Source organism: Mus musculus, chromosome 19 (genome assembly GCF_000001635.26).
Source record: "Mus musculus strain C57BL/6J chromosome 19, GRCm38.p6 C57BL/6J".
Lineage (NCBI taxonomy): Eukaryota > Metazoa > Chordata > Mammalia > Rodentia > Muridae > Mus > Mus musculus.
This window is the reverse complement of record NC_000085.6, coordinates 33,383,194-33,391,800: the sequence shown is the minus strand read 5'-3', so window position 1 is coordinate 33,391,800 and position 8,607 is coordinate 33,383,194. Positions and strand designations below refer to the sequence as shown.

General features: G+C 40.8%; 1 pseudogene across 1 annotated transcript in view; it reads left to right on the top strand.

Annotated features, from left to right (window-relative positions):
- Rnls (renalase, FAD-dependent amine oxidase) overlaps positions 1–8,607 on the top strand; it is a 254,556-nt pseudogene that overhangs the window by 495 nt on the left and 245,454 nt on the right. Inside the window, exons 2-3 of the transcript NR_160911.1 lie at positions 616–721; positions 1,742–1,884. The product of NR_160911.1 is annotated as a renalase, FAD-dependent amine oxidase, transcript variant 1, non-coding (transcript). The remainder of the gene's footprint in view (positions 1–615; positions 722–1,741; positions 1,885–8,607) is intronic.

Here is an 8,607-nt window from a genome sequence, read left to right as displayed (position 1 = left end):
GGAGGCTGCTGCCGCCCAAAAGCCGCTTCTGGTGTAGAGAGGACTGGACCCGGAGCCCTGCCCAGAGGCGGTGCACAGAGCCCTGCCCAGGGAAGCTTGTGACCCGCAAGCATCCGCCCACCGGAGCCCTGTGGGCTAAGCTGCTCTCTATCATTGAAGCTTTCTCCAGGATGCAGATCCCCAAATCCACCTCGACCAAGACTTCCCAGACGTCTAGAATAAGAGGCCTTCTTGTACATCCTGACTGAGGAACGTTTTTTTTACTCCTTGTGGCGTTCCATCCGTTTAGTTTTAGTCATCCATTAATTCGTTCATTTGTTCAGATTAACACAATTTGTACTAATGACATTGTAAAGCAATGCTGTATTATTCATGAGTTTCATGAGTTATTTCCTCAAATTAAAAACAAAACCAAACAACAACAACAACAAAACAAAAAACAAAACAAAAAAAACAGGACCAAATAACCAAGATAATGAGCGATATAAAGTCTTTAGCTTACCTTAATGAGTTTAATGTATTTGGACAAAGACAATAAAGCAACCAAGCTAGGGTGACTTGTACAATTTCAAGAAGTTCATTTATGACTGACAGTTGCTTATGAATTATTTTAAGGGGGAAGAATGATTACTGCCAGCAGTCCTCATAATCCCCGATGCACAGCTGACTTGGGAGCTCAGTACATCACCTGCTCTCCTCATTATGTCAAAGAGCACCAAAAGTAAGTTAGTCACCACAAGTTTTAGTAGATACATATGTGGTGTAAAATGATACAGATCATCCATTCTAAAACATTTTAAACTTTGCCTCTTATGACAATGACATGTTCGTATTGTCCTTATGAAGGTTGGATGAAATTGTATATGGAACAATAAAAAGGGACCCTCAATAACATGTAGTTAGTTGCTGGTGTGGAAGATGGCAGATAGTAATGACAGTCAGTATTTTCCTTATTTTTTTATTAAGTATTTTCTTTATTTACATTTCAAATGTTATTCCCTTTCCTAGTTTCCCCTCCAAAAGTCTGCTATCCTCCCCCATTCCCCTGCTCCCCAACTCACCCACTCCTGGTTCCTGGCCCAGGCATTCCCCTATACTAGGGCATAGAACCTTTACAGGACCAAGGGCCTTTCCTCCCATTGATGAGCGACTAGGCCATCCTCTGCTATATATGCAGCTAGAGCCACGAGTCCCTCCGTGTGTTTTCTTTGGTGGTTTAGTCCCAGTTAGCTTTGGAGTTACTGGTTAGTTCACATTGTTGTTCTTGCTAAGGGGCTGCAAACCCCTTCAGCTCCTTGGGTACTTTCTCTAGCTCCTTCATTGGGGACCCTGTGTTCCACTTCTGTATTAGTCAGGCACTGGCAGAGCCTCTCAGGAGACAGCTATATCAGGCTCCTTTCAGCAAGCTCTTGTTGGCATCTGCAATAGTGTCTGGGTTTGGTGGTTGTTTATGGGATGGATCCCCAGGTGGGGCAGTTTCTAAGCACATTTAAAATGAGGCATATAATACTTTTCTATGTACTTTTCTTGTTTATAGAGTGAAGTAGGAGTTGGCTAACATCAGCAGATTTACATATTCTTGAAGCATTTCTGTTCTTCAAGTTTTGTTTAAAATCATATCCACTGCTTAATTATATGAGGATTTATAGTGTGATTTGATGTTTAATGTCAAATGGTTAGATAAAGCAAGACAGTTGTAGAGCTAATTAAACTATACATTTACATTTAATGATTATTTCAGTTTTTATGAGGAACTGTTAGCTCATGGAATTTTGAAGCCTCTGACATCCCCCATTGAAGGAATGAAAGGGAAGGAAGGAGATTGCAACTTTGTGGCACCTCAAGGATTTTCTTCAGTTATCAAGTACTACTTGAAAAAGTCAGGTGGGAAATGGATTTTCTCTGTCTCTTAGGATAAAAGTTGTGGGTTAAATGCTGGTATCGTATAGATTATGAAAATAGTTAAACTCTCAGTCAGCCTTTCCTTCCTCCAAATAACCCTGACCTCAGTTTTGAGTGTGTGCACTTTTACAAATTTTGGTTTTCCTATGCATGAAAACAAAGCTCTGTCACTAATTACTATTCATTTGTTTATATTCATTTCCTTAAAATATGAGCAAAGGGGATTATTATAGAAACTATTCAGTATCTTTCTGTTTCATATCTTTGGCATGTTTTTAATCAACAAATTTAACTTGCTTTCTTTTCTTTAATGATATCCAAAATAGGATAGTATGTGTGTGTAATCATTTATTCAACTTTCTTGTGTACATTTCTATTTTGAAGATTGGGAAGATGTCTGTGTTTCTGAGTATACAAACGCACTTTTCTATCCCTCTCCTTGGCATAACAGTAGGATGTATTGAATCCAATAGATTGTGCTTCTCTTAAAGACCAACTCATTGGTAGTGAATGATTATGTTCCTCACATGGATATCATACCACCTGCAATGGGCTGGGCTATCCCTCCAGCAATCAATAATTAAGAATATGCCCTATAGCTTGTTTTTATGGAGGCATTTTGTTTTTGCTTTTTGTTGTTGCTGTTGTTTATATTTGACCATTTTTATTGTTTAAAGCATTTAATTACTTCATAATCAGAGGTATATTTTGTTTATACACATAGTGAAAGCAATGGGGATGTCAACATAGTTAATCTTCAGTGTCTGCACCTCAAATTTCCAACTTAAAACACTGAAAAAAAAATCTCACAGCTCTGACTTTCTACTGTTCTGTTTTGTTTTGTTTTGTTTTGTTTTGTGTTGTTTTCTCATTTGTCATTGTTACTTACTAGTGTGGGATAATTGAGAGTAACAAAAGGACTGTAGCTATCACTTACTAACTGTTTTGCTTTGTTTGTTTGCTTTCTTGAGATAGGGCTTCTTTTAAAAAACAATAGTTTGTTTCTTTTGCAGAAACAACTATCTAACTGCTTTTGCACAGTAGTATTTACATTTACCATTCTCTTTCCTGTCCATATGTTTACTTTTTTCTAACCCTGATATGAGGAAAGTAAGCCTGTGTAGTTCTCTCTCACAGTTCTCCCTGCTGACTAATTATGACATGTATTTATCCCGTACAATGTTCTTTCAGGGATGCTGGAAAGTAGCATACAAACTATAGATGAATTTCCCTTTTTTTTTCTTTGTTTGTTCTTTTTTTCTTTGATATTTTCTTTATTTACATTTCAAATGTTATTCTCTTTCCTGGTTTCCCCTCTGAAAATCCTCTACCCCATTCCCCCTCCCCCTGCTCACCAACCAACCCACTCCCGCTTCCCTGTCCTGGCATTCCCCTACATTAGGGCATTGAGCCTTCTTAGGACCAAGGGCCTCTCTTCCCATTGTCCAACAAGACCATCCTCTGCTACAAATGCATCTGGAGCCATGGGTCCCTCCATGTGTACTCCTTGGTGGCTTAGTCCCTGGGAGCTCTGGGGGGGGGGGTCTTGTTGGTTGATATTGTTGTTCTTCCTATGGGGCTGCAAACCCCTTGAGCTCCTTCAGTCCCTTCTCTAACTCCTCCATTGGGGACCCTGCACTCAGTGCAATGGTTGGCTGCAAGCATCCTACTCTGTATTTGTCAGGCTCTGGCAGGGCCTCTCAGGAGACAGCTATATCAGGCTCCTGTCAGCAAGCACTTGTTGGCATCCAAAATAGTATCTGGGTTTGGTGACTGTATGTGGGATGGATCCCCAGGTGGGGCAGTCTCTGGATGGTCTTTCCTTCAATCTCTACACACTTTAATCAGTACATTTAAATTTCTTTCCTATGTCTTCAGGTCTCATCAAAACATTTCCAGGTGCTGCTAAAATGCAATCTGTGAGAAATGGTACAAGAAAAATTTGCTTCTATTTTCCTCCTTAAAATAGAGGAAACTGGATAGGGACATGGCTTAGTGGGTAAGAGGCTTGCTGTGAAAGCAAGATGACCTACATTTAAATCCCCAGAGCCCACACAAAGGCTGGGTGTGGCAGCAAGTGCCTGTACCCCAAGCAGAGGCAGGGAGATCTCAGTAGTTTGACAGTCAATCTAGCTGAAATGGCCAGCTTCACATTCAGTGAAAACTTTCCTCAAAACATTGGGTAAAGAACATCTGATAGACTCCTCTTTCTGGCCTCCACATGCTTAAACACAGATAGGTATGTCTGTACTACACACACACACACACACACAAAACACTGGAAGGAAGCTGGGAATGAACTGTAATAACAATATAATAGAAACACATTTACCTTTATAAAATGTCTAATCCCTGTTAGTCTTCTATCTATATAGCTGTGTGTAAAATTAAAAATTCTCATTAAATAGCATGCACAGAATGTTGCAGAATTCTGTCTTCTGGACATGACTTGGATGATTAGTCTCTCAAAATGTTAGCAAGATAAGATTACTTGCCCAAGACACTCACAAGGCTGTTCTCAGTAACAGTTCCTCATGGAACTGAGGTTAAAGACATTATGAAGCATCCCTGAGGATGTTTAAGTGGTTACTGTAGCTACCTGTATGTTTCCCATCCTTTTAAAATTACCCTAATTAAACGCATTAGTTTACTAACTTAGACTTGGATTGAACTACTTCGTGGTGTATTCTTATCCTCTCTTAATTGAATAGGAAAAGGATCACCTTGAGAAACTAGAAAGTAAAGACATAATTCCTTCCTGTTAATATACAGTGTACTGGTTGGGTAGAGAGACATTAAACTTTACCTTTAATAAAAATTCATACAATAAATGCTAAGAAGGGTGTGAGTATCATGAACGGATATTTGGCAAAAATACCTAATGTGGCACAGATTTCAAAGAGGTGAGCTGAAAAGATATGTCAGGGAAAATACCTCAGAGAAAAATGACATTTCACGGATACTTTAAAAGTGAACAAGTGTGAATTAGAGCAGGAGCCAAGTGATTAGAGTTCAAGAGAACAGGAACTAGAGCCATCAAGTAGACACAGCTAAGCACATCTGAGAAATTAAAAGTTCACTCTGCAGTCTACACCTACAAAACTTCTGATGGTCAACTTACAGAAAACCTTGAGACCATCAGAACTGATGTCCAAGAACTTTAGCTGAGGCAGGCAGAGATTTATAGGCTAGTTGATTTTAATCCCCTTTACGAACACACACACACACACACACACACACACACACACACGCACGCACGCACGCACGCACGCACGCACGCACGCACGCACGCACAGTGGGGATGTCAGGAGGGAAGAAGAGACAGAGAAAGAGACAGTGACAGAGAGAAACCAGCAACAATTCTCATTTCAAAGGATTATTTATAGGAAAAATGTAATCAAAGTAGAATTAGTTGCTTTAATTGTGGTCTGGATTATAGCATAGAATACAGAAGGTAAGCAGAACAAGACATTCCAGATAACTCAGAAGCTCAGCAGTGATGTTCTGTTGGGTAAATAATGGTGGGTAAAGAATAAAATTGAACATTATTTGTGCCTTCCCAAAGCAGAGGTGTTGTGGACTGCTGTCTGTTTTTTCTGTCCCCCTCAAAAGGGGTGCCTGTGTACAGGTGAGGTCAGGTAAAATCTTAGTCAGATAAGGCTAGAGCCTGTGCTTGGACAGTGGAAAAGAAGGCAAAGCTGAAAGTTGTAGAGAGGGTACAGAGAGACAGAGAGACAAGACAAAGACTGGAGAGACGAGATGGAACCTGTAGGAGAGGATGATGAACCAGAACCATGTGGTCCCAGGAGCCATAAGTAACTGGGGATTTGTTAGATGATTAAATAACGTAGGGCACATTTGTCCAATCTAGGTGTGCAGCAGTATCAATATCAGTTGCGCTTTGAGTTCTCTGTGTGGGCATATTGGGGGTTGAAGATTTACTATCATAAATCTGGCTGATAAATTGTAAGCTCTGGAGTTTTCAGTTTATGGGGCTATGGAACATACCCCTTGTCTTCCGGTTTGAAAGGAATGATGCTGCTTCGAGCAGAGATTGATCCTTGACCCAGTTGGCACCAAGTGCCCTCTAACTTCACATTTGACTTACAACATTTAGTTGCTTACTGTAGTGACGCATTCTTCAAGGGACAATGAAAGACATGAGGTATGTGGAATTCCCTGCCTGGCATGGAGATGGGAAAATACTAGTGGGTAGCTAGGACACAGCAAGGCATCCAGATATTTTGGATTGATGTCAAATGAGGGCCAAAGATAATGATGCTGAAGGACATCATAGGCAGAGAGAATCAGATTTGAGCTGGGCTTCTGCAGAATTGGAACTGCACAGGGAAGCTGGACTTATGCTGGAGTCTTAGCAACTGGGAAGGTGAAATGTCTCCGTGAGGATGGATACTGACTTCCCTGTGCTTTTGATCTTTACCATTGTGTTGTGATCTTTTCACATATCCAAGACTGGAAAAAAAATCCTTTTTTTCTGGTGTATAAGAGTATGGTACACATCTCTGTATGTATGCATGTTTGCATGTGTGTAGGTATATGTAGAGGGTGTACATATTAGCATGTGTAGTCTTGAAGCTGACACCCGAAGTCTTCCTCAGCTACTCAGTACATACTGATTGGGCCAGAGAGTTCATGGTTTGGGGTATAGCTAATTTCTTGTTTCCTAGTTTCCTGGCCAGCTTTTCCCCAGGATTTCCTGTCTGTGCCTTCTGAGGACTGGAATTTTAGACAGGACATTATTCCCTTCCCTGCATTTACATGGATTCAGGGGTTTCAAACTCCTGTCCTCATACTGAGCCATCTTTCCAGCCCCAGATTTGTTTCTAAAAGTCTTCACAAAACCTGAAATTTGAGATTTTAGTGTACTAAGAATTAATAATCCAAGTGGAATTTCTTTGAGTTTCTGGTATATGATTTATTCTCTTAACCAAATAATGACCAAAATCAAGTCATTTCGAGCACTGTAACTTGTATTTTATATTCTGTTGTTGTTACTTTACCTGTTGCTGTGTAAAGATGCCCTGGCAAGGCAACTTAAGAGAGAATGGGTTAATTTTGGCTGTTCAGAAGTACAGTCCATCATGGTGGGGAATCCTGGCAGCAGGAGCCTGTGTAACTGGCCATGCTGCATCTGCAGTTAGGAAGCAGACAATGAATTCTGATGCTCAGCAGGATTTCCTTTTTATGCAGTTTGGAATCCTAGCCTAGGAAATGGTGCCACCTACATTAAGTATAGTCACCCTGCCTCAATTAATGTCATGTAGGTAAAATTTTTAAAAACATGCTCAGAGGCTTGGGGTCCTAGGTTACTAGAGATACTACCAATTTAACAATGAGTGTAGCTGGGTGGTGGTGGCACACACCTTTAATCCCAGCACTTGGGAGGCAGAATCAGGTGGATTTCTGAGTTCGAGGCCAGCCAGCCTGGTCTACAAAGTGAGTTCCAGGACAGCCAGGGCTACACAGGGAAACCCTGTCTCGAAAAACCAAAAACCAAAACAAAAACAACAACAATAACAATAACAAAAAAACCAATCAGTGTTAACCATGACATGTGCTAAACATAGAAACAAAGTGGTTGTTCAGAATACTAGTGGCTCTAAAATTAAATGGTATGTAACATAAACAATTAGGGAAATGATTATAATAATTTTGTGGTGCATTCCAAGAAAGGAAGAAGGATGAAAACGTAGTCAGTGATTCTCTTAGTTCTGATCCTTAATGAGGACTTAATCTGCCCTATAGGCATGTTTTAAAATTGGTTAAGGGGCCATTCTTAGGTGTTACTAGTGATAATCAATTTCAAGTACATTTGCTGAAGTGTATGCACATTTGTTCTGCAAAGCTGACAAGCTTCCTAGTCACATGCTTGTGTTTTAGATCATGGTTTAACAGACTGAGCTCTTTCTCTTTAAATTCTGAAATACATTAGTATAATACGTTACAAATGGTTGACTAATGTGGTGGCTTGAATGCAAATGACCCTCATATAGGCTCTTGTGTTTAAATGCTTCCCCAGTTAGTAGAGCTGCTTGAATGGGATTAGGAGGTGTGGCCTTGTTGGAGGGTGTGGGTCACTGGAGATGGGCTTAAGTTTCAGAGCCCACACCATCCTCAATTAGTCCTTCCCGCTGCATCTTGGTTGTCTCAACATGTAAGCTCTCAGCTACGTCTCCAGTACTATACCTGACTGCCTGCTGCCATAATTCCCACCATGATAAGCATATACTCACTCTCTGAAACTATAAACATGCCCCCTCTCAATTAAATGCTTTCGTTTATAAATTGCCTGGTCATGCTGTCTTTTTACAGCAATGAAAATATAACTAGGAGAGTGTCTTAGTCAGGGTTTGTATTCCTGCAAAAACATCGTGACCAAGAAGCAAGTTGGGGAGGAAAGAGTTTATTCAGCTTACCCTTCCACATTGCTGTTCATCACCAAAGGAAGTAAGGACAAGAACTCACACAGGGCAGGAACTTGTAGGCAGGAGCCGATGCAGAGGCCATGGAGGGGTGCTGCTTACTGGATTGCTTACCCTGGCCTGCTCAGCTTGCTTTCTTAAAGAACCCACAACCCAGGACTACAAGCCCAGGGATGGCACCACCCACAGTGGATCCTCTCCCACCCTTGATCACTAATTGAGAAAATGCTTTACAGCTGGATCTCATGGAGGCATTTCCTCA